Source organism: Carassius gibelio, chromosome B13, assembly GCF_023724105.1.
Source record: "Carassius gibelio isolate Cgi1373 ecotype wild population from Czech Republic chromosome B13, carGib1.2-hapl.c, whole genome shotgun sequence".
Classification (NCBI taxonomy): Eukaryota; Metazoa; Chordata; class Actinopteri; order Cypriniformes; family Cyprinidae; genus Carassius; species Carassius gibelio.
Window position 1 is genome coordinate 3,936,960 of NC_068408.1, and position 16,104 is coordinate 3,953,063.

A 16,104-nucleotide genomic window follows, 5' to 3' on the forward strand; every position below is an offset into this window, starting at 1 on the left:
ACATGAGTGTCTTTTTTGTTGTTGTTGTTGTTATTGTTAATGTTCTTGGCATGAGGAAGTGCTTAGTGCACAATGGTTAGAGTATAAATTCTTAAACTCACATTATGTCACACACTTCATTTCATCTGAATGTCAGATAATTCATCGGCACTTTGAGTGAGTGTCTGTGCTGTCAAGTGTGATGTAACTCAAAGCAAACAGATGCAAATTCTGTTTGCTTTGACATTAAACTGAATTCATCATCGTTGCACAGTTCTCAAACGTCACGGCGGGTTCCAGCACAGCCACTGCTCATTGTTGGTTTCCCTTTAGTGTGAAACCACATCTTTCAGGAAATTTGCAGTCTTCATTGGAAGGAGACACACTCACAGGTGCGTTTGGCTGTCACAGCTCACCCTTGTGCAGAACGGGGCCATATGCTCAGGATATTGTGGTTTAGACCCCAGACATATGTCTTCCTCTATTGACTTCATTCACATAAAGAAGTTCCATCATGCAAACACCTTAACATGTTTATCAGCTCACCTGGGAGAAACCCTCATCTCCAGTACTTTGCAGATTTTTTTTCCTGTCAGGTGTGTCTATGATACACATCATTCATCATTCACTTAATTCAAGTAAAGCAGCAGTAGCAAGACAATGGTGTCATTATATGCATGTTGTGGATATTGTAGATGTTATTGTATTTTGCTGATATTGTAGATGTTATATTATATGTTATAGTATTGTTTAAATGCTGCTTTATGATATTGCTTTACTAAACAGTCAAGTAAAATCAATGTTGCAAACTTCAAAAAAGTGAGGCAAATGTTTGCAACGTTGATTTTACTTTACTGTGTAATACTTTAAAGTTGCTTTGAAACAATCTGTATTTTATAAAGTGCTATAAAAATAAAAATTATTTAGATCTTAACTTTATATTAATATTATGCTGTAATGTCAGCAGTAATGGTGTGTCCAAGTCATGTCAAAAAGATTGTTTTATTTAGTTTTTTATTAAATGCACATTAATGTCATTGCACATGTGTTATTACGAGTTGGGAAATTTGGGATTTTCTCTAATTCGAGTTTGAGAAAATCTATCAGATGCAATGGATACAGTATGTGTATTAATGGGGGAAAAAATTACAATAAAACAAAACAATATAGTATTGTAGAAATATGATAGAATATGTAGTGCTTCAATTTACAGCACCTTAACAAATTCATAAATAAAAACATAAATTGCCATCTTGCTCCTGTCAAAGTTTTCTGCGTAGCTTTTATCCAAAGATGGATACCACTTTGAAACATACTTTCTAACGCTACAAGCTAAAGTCAAACTAAACCCCTGGAAAAGTACACTGTAAAAAATAAGTGTAATTTTAACTGTAAAATTTTGTAAAAACGCTACGGAAAAAAAACTGATAATAGGTTAACAGTAAGTTCCCGTACTATATACAGGGAAAAACTGTAAAAGATCTAACAAAGCATTTAATGTAAATTTACAGTAAAATTATGTTAATTATACAGCTTTTAGAAGTAAAAAAAGAACAAATCAATGTATAATTTACAGTCTAAAACTGTAAACTGATATTCCCAGAATTCCCTGCGTGACACTCCACGTTTGAAAGTATTTTGTTTAAATAATCATGTTTTTAAATAGTTCTTGTTATCAGTTATGTACATTTGAGCTTTATGTTACATCTTCTGTTGCTTAATGAAAGTTTTTTGCATTATTTAAGTATCACGTGTGTTACCATGATGGTGTTTTGTGTTTCCATAAATGTGCACCTTCTATATGTTAATATATACTTCTGCTTGTGGTGAAGCTACTTGTGATGAGCTTTGATACTTCATGTGGCTTTCTCTTATACAGTACCATCTTTATTATTATGGTGGTTGTCAGTATTTTCAAGGTACAAAACAGATTTAATTTTGTGTGTTGTTGAATTTACTGGTTTATATTCACATTTTCTTGTTTGTAAATTACAGCTTTATATTGTAAAATTAACAGTTTTTGACGTAAATGTGTTTACAGTTTTCTGTATTTTTACTAAATTATTCTGGCAACCACAGCTGCCAAAAAGTTTTTGTAAAAACAACAAGAAATTTTTTACAGTGTAGTTAGCTAAATTTATTAGTGTATAGCTAACTATAATGAAGCCTTTTAGGAGGGAGAAATATTTTAATAAATGTACAGCTTTCAAATAATGCAATCCAACATAAATGGTAATTTTACAATGATTAGTTTTAAAAGTGCAACAAAAATGAAGTAGCAGCAGCATTTAAACAAAATATTATATGTTTGGGTTAGGGTTAGGGTTATATGTAATAGCCGGGTTATATGTAACAAAACAAACATTATATGCCATCTTCCCATCTTTTATGTTTGTTTTATTAAAGATGACTCTATTGATGTCATAATGTCAGCAGCAAAAACCATAATAAAAGAAAACAACCTTCAGCAATCCGACACTACACTTTCTGGAACATAAATCTCATGGTAACACACATTATTATGGTAATATAATGGCAACAATCAGATTAAATATTTGCTAGATTTGTACCCCAGCCACAAAGCATGCTGGGAACCCAGCAGTGCCACTGTATTTTACTGCAGAAACTACAAACCAATTACCTAGAAAAAGCGAGACTTCCAAGAGCCACAAATGTGCGGATGTTTCAGCAGAGCAGGTTTGATTATCGCCACAGTTCACTCGGCTGTAAAGGTGTGCGCAAAAGTCAACAAATGTCATGCTACACTGCTTCCCCGTCGCTAAAAGCAGCTAGTTACTGGAAAAGCAACAGTGTATTGAAAACAGCTGAGTTACTGTCACACTCCTACAAATATCTAGATTGCTTCTTTCACTCCCCAATGCTAAGAAACAGGAAAAAACTTTTAGATCTACACCACACTTAATTTAGGTTTCTCACCTGAACCAGATTTGCCTGCTTTTGATTAATGTAATTCTCTGAAATGTACAATCTTCTAGATTTAATTATGTCAGGGGAATGTAAACCAATTTAGTTTGTTCTACAACATGTTTGCAGTTGATGTTGCCTACACAATTTCATGGTAATTTTGGTGGCTAATTTGTATAAACTGGATTCCAAGAATGCTTGGCTAATGTAAATGGGAAGTTATTTAAATGAGCTATTATTTTTCCAGTAAGCCACTGGAAAGTTGAGTCAAAATTTTTGCTGTTGACATTGCCAACACATTTTCATGACAATTCGAGACTGGGTTTTAAAAAAGGTATTGCCTTATTTTTATTACATTTGTACATTTATACATTTCTGAACAATCTGTTATGCCAAAATAATGTTTTAACAAAAATATATATATATATTAGTACTTTTCTCATTTACATTGTACTAATGTGTACAAAATCGTCACCTTATAATTGGCAAATTGGTGGACTAATTCATAAGAATTCATACAATTTCATTTGTAAGTTTCTGTACAATCCTTTGAGAGGTGGGTCTTTATACTTAACTGTTTTAATAAAAAAAAAAAACTGAATGTTTTCACACGATTCAAATCAAACAACTACGCACCTAATCGTCACCTTCTAAAACATTAATGCATTCTCATGAACTCTGAAAATGCAGTTCCCTTTCAGTCGGTCACTTTCAACATCACCTTTGTAATGACCAACTTTGGGATCTCACTTAGAGAGACCAATTCATTTCGAGTATAAACTAAATGAGCCAATGCACATTGGCATGCAATGAATGCATCCAGTTGCCGCTGATCACAACGCAAGTATAACTAAGCAGCAGGTGCAATGCATACTCTGCTTTTTGCTTTCGGAGCCGAGCAATCACATCCTTTTGCCCCTGACTACTCTACTGAGAGAAGAAGACTGAATGAGTTCAGTACACTCTTTGGAGCTCTTGGTGAAAGAGCTTTTTCCCTAAAAGAGCATTAATGGGTGCGTCTTTTTAAAGACGACTATGCATCTAACAAACTCGACGTTACATCTTTGTAAAGATGACGTTGCATCTTGCTACAGACAATGTATCACCCGGGCATTTCAGGATGTGGTCATTACCTGGTGTTGGGTGATGGTCACGATCACTGCCTCACATGTCTGGGAATTAAGCACACTGAGGTGGGGTTTGTGGATAAATCATGTTCTCATTGTGTAGAGCTGGAGTTACCCCAGAAAAGCAGTGGTTTACAACGAATCTTGGACCTTGGACCAGCCAATCCTTCCACGCCACGGACCATTACTGCGGTTCACATTCGAAGGACAAGCATATCAGTATAAGGTCTTGCCCTTCGGACTGTCCCTGTCACCCCATGTCTTCATGAAAGATGAGGAGGCAGCCCTGTTTCCCCTGAGAGAGCAGGGAGTTCACATTCTCAACTACCTGGATGACTGGCTTATTCTAACTTAGTGTCAGGATCAGATGATGTGGTGATCTCACACCTCAGCCGGTTGGGCCTGTGGGTCAACTGGGAAAAGTGCAAACTCTCCCCAATGCAGAGGATCTCTTTTTTGGTATGCAGTTGGATTTGTTCGAACAGACAGCACGCTTCAAGCAGAACCGTGGCTAGTCAATGTTGAACTGCCTGAATATGTTCAAGAGCAGGACAGTGGTCCCACTGAAACAGTTTCAGAGGCTCCAGGGACATATATTTATTTTACTTGTTTTACTGCAATTATACCACACTGAAAAAAATATATGGTATAGAAACAATTTTCATTTAGAAAATGCTTTTAATTGATTATGAAGAAACAGCAATTAATGCACTGACTTAATTTAAAGGGGTCATGAAACCAAAATTCCCATGATGTTTTAACATATAAGAGGTAATTGTACTATAAAAACATCCTGTAAGTTTCAGAACTCAAATCTTAAGTCTAAAAACAGCTTGTGTTGAAGCCAATCTGCCAAAACCACCGCTTTTGGAATGTTGGACTCTATGATGTAATAATGCACTGTGTACTCAGAAGAAGATGAATGTGTGCTTCGACATCACTGCTTGTTTAGCCCCAGCCACCAATTCACTCATGTAGTGTTTTATGAGAGAGACTAACATGCAGGCTCAAACGATAAAGCAAAAACCAAATGATAAAGATGCTCTGAAGACCCTGTTCAGTGCCAAGGTGTGGAGAAACAGTGCGTGCATGTATTGCCATCCTTCTGATCCAGGAAAAAAATGAAGATAAGAGAGAATTAACTTTATTTTTTATGAAAATCCAGACCGTATCAGTACGATTTTGTTCTTTTGTTCACTTGATTTTACTGTGGATTCATTTTAAAAAAACAAGGGACATTTTGAGTTTTTTACAAAGCTTGAAACTAAATAACCCGATCTCATGAAAGTGCGTATAAATAGTACGCCAAATAAATATGCTACACGATGGGTAAGTTTAGGGTTGTGGGGTAGATGTGTATCATATGTACACAAAACCTGCGAATCATTTACATGCCAAAGTCAATTTTTATGTATCAGTACTACAAGTTTTCATTTTTATTTGGCATACTATTTATATGCATTTTCATGGGACTGTGCTCAATTAAAAGATAATGTTGTGCCAACTATATTGGATCCGACAGTAATAAATCCACAACACAAATGTGAGTAACTGTTTTCATTATACACTATTGCTTTTTCTCTTTTTAAAGACCGTTTGAAATGTATTGAGCTATTTTTGAAGAGTGTATGCTGTAAAACATACAGAACTATTAGCCAATAATAGCAGTGGGCTTTTACTTCTGAGTCTGCAATCAGCCAATTCAAACAGATCGTTCAAATGAGGGGGTTAAAAACAGGACAGATTTGCTTTGCAAATTGCTTATCACGTCTAAATTATGATGTTGTTTTGATGTGATAATGTTATAAGTGGACCTCAGAGAACAGTACAAATGAAAGAACAAAAAGGCAGTTCATGACCCCTTTAAAATTTGTGTTCTGAAATGTAAAAAAAATAATATTTCCTTGTTAATCATAAAGAAAAAATATTTACATAATCGGGAGAAAAAAAGAAATTATGATCAATTTAGATTTGATGCAAACAAATGTAGCATTTTGTGCTGCCTCAAATTTTGGAAACGCCTCAAACCCAATGACATCTGCTCTGATATTCCTCAAAGTGCAAACTTTAAAGCTGACGAGTCCCAAGCTGGTTAATTTGGGAATATGGGCAGGAAAAACAGCCCTGTTTTATGTGGTGGTCACAGCTCACAGCAGACGCTGCAGGTGCATGAAGGGAAGTGGTTGTGAAACATGTTTGGCTATTTTCTCTGCGCGTGCCGTCATGATGATGTCAGCTGAAATGGGATGTTGTTTCAGTTGTTGACTTTCAAGATCAAGCGGCTGTAATCTACATGAAGGCTGTGGTGAGGGCTGAGGAGGATCTGGTGTGTGAGAAAGAGAGATTTCTGCAATAGTTCACAATGAGATATAAAGCACACAGAGCGAGATGCTCTTCTGTCAGGCTTTTATCTCTGCGTGTGTTTGAAGTGGCAGCCGGTGTCGCAGTTTCCATTACCAGCTGCACCGAAGGAGTTTGCATCAGGCCGTACGCGGGTGGAAAAGCACATGCTCAAGTATCACAGACAAGTCAGGATGTGGAAATAAATTCATCATCTGAGTGAAAAACGGATGCAAATTTAAATGGCATATTGTTTTGCTCCATCTGTATTCCTTACTGTCGGAGCCACCATGGCAGGGTGAACGTATGTGAGAGTGGCATATAACTACTACATTCACAAAGATTAGTTTGCCATTCCATTTGCTGGAGGGGAAAAACGACTTCAACTTTTAGCCTTCATTATGTGCAAATCTTCCCAATCTTAAACCCCATTCTTGTCAATAGCCAACATAATGAACAATTCAAACCGCAAATTACAGGTTTTATAAATGTACATTTTACATTTTTACATGTATATAGAAGGCTAATTTAATTTCTTCTCCATTTTTTGTCCAATAGAAAGAAATGGCATTGCATTATTTGCAGACAAATTATATATATATATATATATATATATATATATATATATATATATATATATATATATATATAGTGTTAAACACACACAAAATATTTACAGTAAAAACAACAACAAACTATTTTATCATTAAGTTTATGCAATTTTAACTATTTAAATCATTTGTAAACTCATCTGAATTACTCTGTTAATTTAACCACTTTAGTTGTGATTTACACTCTCCCTTAAAGGTAACAACAACAAATAATAATAAAAAATAATTGTATTATTTATAATTCAGATTTAGTTATTTTAGTACATCAAGTTAAACTAGTTTTCAATCTTTGTTATTTAATGTTTATTTTAATCAAGTAATGGAAGTATTTTTATGATTATTATATATTTATTTTACTAGTTTATACACCAGGTTTATTATAGTTAAAGTAAACTATAATAAACCTGGTGTATAAACTTGTAAAATAAATATTTTGTAGTAGTAAATGAGATTATTGGATTATGTTTTGCAAGAAAATACTATTTCAGCTTTTCTACCTGAATCATTTAAATCACTTGCCATTTCTTTGTAATTGTTTGTGAACTGCAGGCTGCAAATTTGCTAGTTATTCTGTCCTGCGTAAAACACTGTCAGAAGCAGAACAGGCCAGCATCTCTCAGGTTTCTAATGTGAAAAGCAGAGTGGTGAGATGCAACTAACTGCAACACGCACAGTGTCCCAGAAGTCCTTTCTAATATTAATCTCAATGGCTATGTGCAAGTCCTTGTTGAAAAAAAGAATGCCTCAAAACAATTTATTCAGATATGCATGTCCTTCAGTCCTGCTGAGCATGTTGTGTTCTTGAGCACTATTGTTCAGGTGGTAAATAATCAGAGAGACACTATGAGCTCATAATAAAGAGTTTCTATTGACTTGTTGCCAGCCGTTGAATCACCTCGAGATCTGCGCTGTGCATCTCTGCCGCGACGTGGAGTTGCATCAGATTTGCACCAGCTAATACCGGTTTAATAAGTGACACTCGGCATAGTGATTCGTTCGTGGATCTGTTAATGTATTGCAGAAGATGAACTGAAAAAAAAGTTCAAAGAAGGCAATAACTGTGACAGTATCAGGTCCTGTTCTGCAGCACACTGGAGTCACTTTGAAATATTAATGTGCTTGTGTTACAGCATACAGGAAATATTTCAGGAAGTATAACAGACTTTCTGAAATCTGCTCTGGTCAAGCACAGACTCTTAAAATACTTTGTATATTTATATAATTTGTAACTTGCTTTGGATAAGACAGTAAGCTTTGGAATTGTATAGCCCATACTTTATTTTGAAAAAGACAAAAAAAATTAATGATCTAAAAAAATTACATGTATTTTTCAAAAATATTTTTAAACACACACACACACACACACACACACATATATATAAATAACAATTGCAAACTTGTTTTTAAATTTCAATTTATATTTTCATGTAATTCAATTTTATTTATTATTATTTAAATTTTTCATAACACCACCGAACTCATATTTACTGAAGCTTGTGTTGTTTTGCCTCTCAAACCATGTCACTTCCTGGGGGATGATGTCATTAAGGAAGTGGCTTTTGTTGGTTAAAGGAAATTTTACAACACAATATGGAAAGTTATAAGTCACATAGGAAAAAAACTAGCATAAACCATTACCAAAAATTTTTCAGTTTACACAATATTCCCCATTAACAGAGACAGACAGTAGTGAAATATTTTTACTCTGCTTTAAAAGTACTTTTGAAGTGTCTGTACTTTATCAGTGTTTTGCTTTAGAGAAAATGACTTCACAACTTAATCCAAACCATAATATTGTACCTTTTTCTGCACTACAATTCATATTAAATATCATTTAATACTTAATTACATTAGAAATCTATTAATTTCCTACTTTTACTCAAGTAAAAGTAATTTAAAGATTTACTTGAGAACAAGAAAATATATATTTTTTATTGTTCTTAAGTATTAAAGGTAAAACAAACAACAACTTTAATGAAATGTAGTGCAGTAAAAAGTGTGATATTATACTTTGGAATGTAGTGAAGTAAGAATGTAGTTTTCCAAAGAAAAAAACTCTGATAAACTACAGATACTTTTAAAATTTACTAAGTATTAGTAAAAATACTTCACAATCACTACTGTCCGCCTTTGCCCATTAAACAAGCTTTCTTGAAATCATTGGTTAGAAAAAAGAAGTAAACACCGTTAATAAATAATTTACAACCTAATGAAAATGGTATTTAAAATCTACATGTTTACTTTATTGTTGTATGGCGAGAGAACAAAAGCTAATGTAATTTCCATCTTTAATATTTTATCTAAGAGATATATGATGTGCACTTGAACATGCACGGCAAAGATCTTTGTGACAGATTGTTATGTAACACAAAAAGCAAACAAATCCAAAGAGTAACAAGGAAATGCGAGGTGTATGTCAGGGAAATGTGAGGGAAATTCTGGCTTGTATGAGTGCATTCCATATACATTGTTCATCATGTTTTCTGTATATCTTTGTGCTTCATGAGAAGGGAAGTAGGTCACAGGTCAGAGAAGGTGTTATACTTATATCTTATCCTCAGCGTACGGCGTCCGTAACATGTTGACCTGAAAGGCAGTTTTCTACGCTGCAATGGCTTTTCAAGACACAGAAAATACTGTATTTCTATGCCAAAACAGACATGCATCCAATCCTGAACCGGTGCGAACCGTTTCGATCAAGAATGTGTCATAAAATTATAGTCATGTATGATTGTTTTGACAAAGGAAAGTGTGACTAAAAGAAAAAGCTCATCGGACAAATATGCAGCTGTACTAGTTCTTCTGGCTGTACAATATTAACCAGGCTGGTGATGGACGTATGTTTAAAGCTGCATGTGCAGAAATTGGCGAATCATTCTCTCATTTGAAGCACTTATAAGGCTCAACTAGATCTTGAAAATATACAGTACCAGAGTAGAGGAAAGTTGGAGGTTTAAAACATATTAGGCTATTTACAGCATTTCCAAATAAATGAATAAACATCAGGCCCATATAAATGTTAAATATATGCAAAATATATGTTGTAAACAGTGAGGCTCAATTAAATATATTTTTGAATTGGAAAAGAAAAAAACATTTTCAATGTTATAGTTGCCTATTTAGGATAAATGCAAATGTTGAATAGCCTTGTACTAGAGACCAAACTACTAGATTTAGATTTAATTACTAGATTTGACTTAATATTTTTCTAGAGAGAGAGTGTGTGCTTCTATTTATTTATATATTTATTTTTATATGTTCGATGCTGATGTGTGTTTTTTTTTTTTTAAATGTGAATGTATTTTCTTGGACTGAAATATGAAGAGCAAAATTACTTTTTAATGCTTTTTACAAAAATGTATGTGCGTATTTATTTCTTTATCTATTTATGTATTTCATATGGCCATATGATACACTTACTGTACAATAAAAAAAAACATGCATAAGTTACAGTGAAATTAAATGGGTCGTGCAGTTCACAGGTTTAAAAAGCTTATGTGAAGCTAATTTATCTATTTTTTAAGGACTTTTTCCCTGAAAGACATGTGTTATTTGGGTTGTGAGGTGTCTTAAATTGTTCTTTTAGTGGTGGCACTGCTGTTCAAGCCACATGAAGTGTTTAGTCATGCATCACAGATGTTATTCCTGTGGCCAGATTTTACTTCATTTAAACGTTCTTCTCTTGTATCCCTGTGCATATCGTATGAAAGTTACTGTGGTTTACCAGATGTAAGTGGTCATGACAGGAGCTGAAATATTAGGAGGAAATATTGACTATAACTTTATACTCACAGACAGTATGTGATTCTTTGACTTCAGCTTGAGATGCTTCATGCTTAAATCTTGTGGTTGAACTTTCAAAGTGTGTAGTTTTACATTTAAGATGCACTCCATCTATTGTAAAGTGATTTACTGTATCCACTGCTTTTGAAGTAATCAACATTATATGGTCACATTTAACATTTCTGAAAGCCCTTAAGTAATACAATTGAAAAAGCAAGTGGCATTTTGTTTTCAAGAAAGATGACACAAGTACACATGCACAAAAATACATTTGTGCTCATTAAAAAATAAGTCATAAAATTATCAACATTTCTATTTTCTGAAATGTTATGTTTAACCATGCACTGATTTTAATTTTAGGAAGAAAATTGTGTATAAAATCAGACTACTGAATCATGAGCAACCTGTAAAAATCATCAGAATACATGTAGGGATACATCTGTATGTTTTGACGTATGTAAGTGCAAGGAAAGAAAACTCTTAAAAGACTGCATTTTGGATGTTTTCTTTTCACTTGAAAAAGCACATTATGAAAAGTCACTGCATTAGACGACAAAATATGAAAGCAAGTGGCATTTATTTACAAGCTGGCACAAATACACTTTACATGCACACATAAAAAAACTTAAATAGATACAGTGTACAGTATATGTGAACAACATCTGTGTGACATTCATACATCCACAAAAAGTCAGCAAAACACCAGGTGATTAAAATACATTAAGCAAAAATACAGAAGAGAAAAGATGCTTGAATGCACATGACATTTGCTTTGATATTTTGTAAGGTAGTGTTTTTGGGGTCACTGTACAGTATGTTGATCTTTCATTTGAATATGAAACGTCAAAAGTCCCCAAAATATCAGGCGCCAGAATTGATGCCACATTGCACAACACCTTTTTTTTCACAACTCTCTTTTTTTCTTCTGATCTACAGTATATTTCCTTGCACGTTTGCAACTGAAAAGAAATAAAAACCCCTTTAAGTCACAAAGCAGCTGCACTCGCAGGTCTGCTGTGGGATTCATTTAGTTGTTTAATGGAATAAACACACCATAAGTCAAAAGTTTCTGCCGTTGAAAAAGACAAACAGAAGCACTGGAGTATATTGTGCAGTTTTACTTCCTTGTGTCGAGACAGATGGGACAAATAAAGATGCATCCACTACATGTATCAGTGTTTGTATTGCTGTGTGGTTGCATTTACCGTAGCGTGTTGGACTTTAACTCTGCTTGGGGACTTCTCTTGGTAAAGTAGGAAGAGAAACTTGGTGCTGCTGGTAATCCAGACCAAAAGCAAATAAATACATCCAGCCCTCTACTTTATTGCCTTCCTTTTTTTTCCTTGCTCTCTTTCCCCGTCTTTCTCTCAGCATGCAGCTGTTTCCAGAAAGGGGGGCAGTGACTCTTTCGGAGCTCGTCTCTATAGAGGGCAAGGAGGACAAACACATGAGCTGGCCACCAGAGTCATGGAAAATGTGTGTCACCCAAATCCTTCAGAAGAATACACCCCCAGCCATTATTAGACTTTTTTTTTTTCTTTGCAAAACTTGATTTGCAGCCGGTTTGGAAGATGCCACCTGTAGGAGCTTCGGCGGGAAGTATTATGAAAGCATGAATTAATTTGAAAACGAATTCATTTAGATAATTTTACTGTGCTTTCTTGAGCTTGATGCCACCTTGTCTTGCATTGCCATTGCATGGCAATTAGTAGCGTGAATGTTTTGTTTTCTTAAGACGACACACCCCAGGTGAATTGGGTGACTATGTATTAAATGTATATGCATTATGCTTTCTGAAATATTGCTTAAATATGAAAATGATGCATAATGTGATTAAAAATGCACAAATTTGCATGACGTTTTGGAAAAGAAATCTAAAAGTTATTTAAAAATTCTTGTTTCATTTTATTTTTTTTAAGAAGGGACTCTTTATCACTCCATAGTTCAGAAAATATGCCAACAATCACAAAATAAATAAATAAATAAATAAATAATAAAAAAAAAAATATATATATTATATATATATGTGTGTGTGTATATACTGTATATATATGTGTGTGTGTGTGTGTGTGCGTGTTTTATTATGTTTAAACACTTTATCCACTGTATATATATATGTGTGTGTGTGTGTGTGTGTGTTTTATTATGTTTAAACACTTTATCCATTATGTGATTAGAAATACACTAATTTCCAAAAATATTTTTAATTCCAAATATTCCACAAAAATGTTTATTTTATAAGAGTGAAATGATTTTACAGAGGGGTTTTTGGATTTCAATTAATATCACTCCATGAATCAAAAAATACTGTCAACAGCCCAAAAAAAAAAAAAAAAAATGTAGTTACTGTAGTAATGACATACTGAAAAAGCTCAGGTGGATAATACATAAACAAACCCCATGACAAAAACCTTCAGCATACAGAAAATAATAAATCTGTAAGTTTTGGTGTATGTAAGTGCTGCTGCAGTGGAGAAAAAAACAATTTTGTGAAAATGGCCTATAAAGTCTGTCATTTAAATACACAGATACAAATAGATAAAGTTCAATAAACACTTTCTGTCCACTAATCCCCAAAAAACATAATAATTAAAAGGCAAATAGCACAAAATCTGAAAACTGACCAGTGCATGAATAAACAATGTTTTTCTTAGTAGTGTCTTGTCTTAAGAATAAAGTAAGTCACACAAGCTTGCAGTGCCATGACATCATTTCATTTCTGGCTGACCTAACCCTACGTGCTGACCAAACGTTAACTGTGTAACCTCATCAAAGTTCAGGAAGTTGCCCCAAGGCATCCACATGTGCCATGCACTGATTTTTTAAATATGTGCACATATGATCCGAAGATTTCCAGCTGTAGATTCCATGGGTAAACACCATCCTAACCCATTCCTCATCCCTGTTACCTGTGATCCGGCCCCTCACCCTCCAGGAGTTCTGTGTACTTTCCAGGGAGAGTTAGTCATCCTATAGGGCCTTTCACTCACTCAAGCTCAGCCCCTCCTGAAAAATCCCCTTCAGGAAGTGTCAACATGAACAGAGCTCTCCCTGAGGGCGGCCCAGGCACTTACACAACACCATCTTCTTTACCATTTACTGCCAGCATTTAAAGGAGCGCGAATACATGTTATAATGCAGAGAAGGTTTCTCCTTTATATGCTTTAGCGTCTTAGGTGTTTTCACTTTTGCTATTGTTGCCTTTTGCTTGTAGAGTTTGATATTTATTGTTCTGTTTAGCAGAACTGCTGCAGGAAACGCATCAAAACACATAAAAGTCAACTATTTTAAACTTAGACCAAAATGCAACCAAGGCAAAACTCACCGCAATACAAATGCACACAATACAAATCAAGGTGGAAAAAAAATGAAGGCAAATGAATTTTCAATAGATTACATTATCTAACAAATGTAACAAGTAAAAAAAAAAAAGTGCTTTTATTTTCTGTTTAGCTTAATTGCTGGAGAAAATGCATCAAATGCATCTTTTACTCTAAAGTTAGACCAAAAAATGTGATGCATCAAAAATGCATTAAAAAATGTAGATAATAAACCAGTTATTATAAATAATTTTATAAGCATACTACTAAACTCTACAATATAAGTTGAATTAATTAAACATAATAGCTATCCTGAAAATGCTTTTATTGTTTTCCCTTCCAGATGTAAAAAAACAAATGTCAAAATTTACCACAAAAATGCACAAAAAAGTGCTATAAAAAATTTATAAGCACATTACAAAATTCTACAGAATAAGTTGAATTAATTAACATCCTGAAAATGCTTTCCCTTCCAGACTTTTTGCAGAAATACAGCAAAGCATGTAAAAAACAAATTTCACAATTTACCACAAAAATCATCACAACAAAAAAGCACCAAAAAGTGCTATAAAAATCTAATAAAACCAAATTTTCAATAGAATAAATTATCTTAAAGGAAAACTTAACAGGTAACTTGAAATCGTTTTGAGTAGGTATTTATCTAGTAGACACATTCAAATTAATTTCCAAATGTATTTATTTTTTAATGAATTTGTTTAATTAATTTTTACCATATCCCCTTGTTTTATTGTCCCTTTCAGTTCATTTGCTCCACTTATTTATTTTCTATACTGTCTATTTCTGTACTAAATATTCTGTAGACAAAGAACTGTAAAACAGAACTGACACTGAACAGCTTTATGACTCTAAATAAACTAGAACAAGCTGAGGCTAACACAAAAAGAGCAGCAGATGTAAATGTGTGGATTGAGTGCTTGTGTGTGTGTACGTGTGTGAGCCGCTGGTGACTCACGAGGTGTGGCTAAGCCGGACGGGGTTATTTTGAGCAGATATAAAGCAAGCTCAGGTGAAACTCGCTCTCAGAGAAGAAACTCCTCAGACTCAGATGTCTCTGGAATATTCTGAATGTCCTTCTTACTTGATAGAGAGAAAACTGTGTGCCTTTACTGACCTTAACCACACATCTTCCTCTTTCAGCACATGATACAGCCTGTTATAAAGAAACGCCGATTCTTAAACCTGCTTATCCCCCAAACAGTAAAGACACTTAAACTTAAAATGTAAAATTGTTTTCTTATTCTAAGTTCAAATAAATAAAACAATAGATATGCTGTACAGAATAAAGACAAAAAATGTGCATTGGCATGTGAATGCATGTAAATACATTGCTAGATTATGGCAAGGTGAGTCAAATGTCAGCAGGCCGCTCTGTAATGAGAGTCCTGTAGTATGAGTCCTCACAATCAGTTAACAGGTTGATTTCACACGAACCGCCACATTTCAACACTCACATTTTGTTTCTCTTTTTAAAAAGTAGTTCAATCACGAACCTCATGCTATGAAAGCAATGCACGATAAATGTGTAATAATGCATGAAATATTAACATTGTAAATACATGTGTGCGTGTGTCTTTAAATATGATAATATAAATATGGGTAGAGCACAGCACTTGTATGTCATGGGATTTTGAAAAAATATGTTGAAACATTGGAGGGGGAGAAAAAGCAATTAAGTCACATTAATGATACAAAAAGGCAAAAACACTACTTCAACCATCTTTTAAAATATCTTACATAATTCACAAGGAAGACCTGGTTTATTTATTTATTTAAAATGTTCCCAATGTCAATACAGGCAATGCATGTTTCTCAAAACCACAAAGTCATGGCTCCGTGACCTGGGAACATAAAAATGGCACTGTATGTAACTTCGGGAAAAACATTACGCAAAATGCAAATGTAAAAAAAAAATGTATCAAACAGCTACAGTGTTAAACCTTGCTTGAAATAAATCAGTGATATTACCGTGAGTCAAAGGGCTGCTGTTCCAGTCTGATG

The 16,104-nt window shown here is 34.1% G+C and overlaps 1 protein-coding gene across 3 annotated transcripts in view; it reads right to left on the reverse strand.

Moving 5' to 3' along the window:
• LOC127970416 (lutropin-choriogonadotropic hormone receptor) overlaps nucleotides 1–16,104 on the reverse strand; it is a 145,124-nt gene that overhangs the window by 87,090 nt on the left and 41,930 nt on the right. Inside the window, exon 4 of one of the 3 annotated variants that reach the window (XR_008156603.1) lies at nucleotides 11,326–12,186. The exons of the other annotated variants lie outside the window; for them this stretch is intronic. The gene's annotated coding sequence lies outside the window, so the exon portion shown is untranslated. Of the gene's footprint in view, nucleotides 1–11,325; nucleotides 12,187–16,104 lie in introns of those variants that run through there. 3 annotated transcript variants of the gene reach the window in all.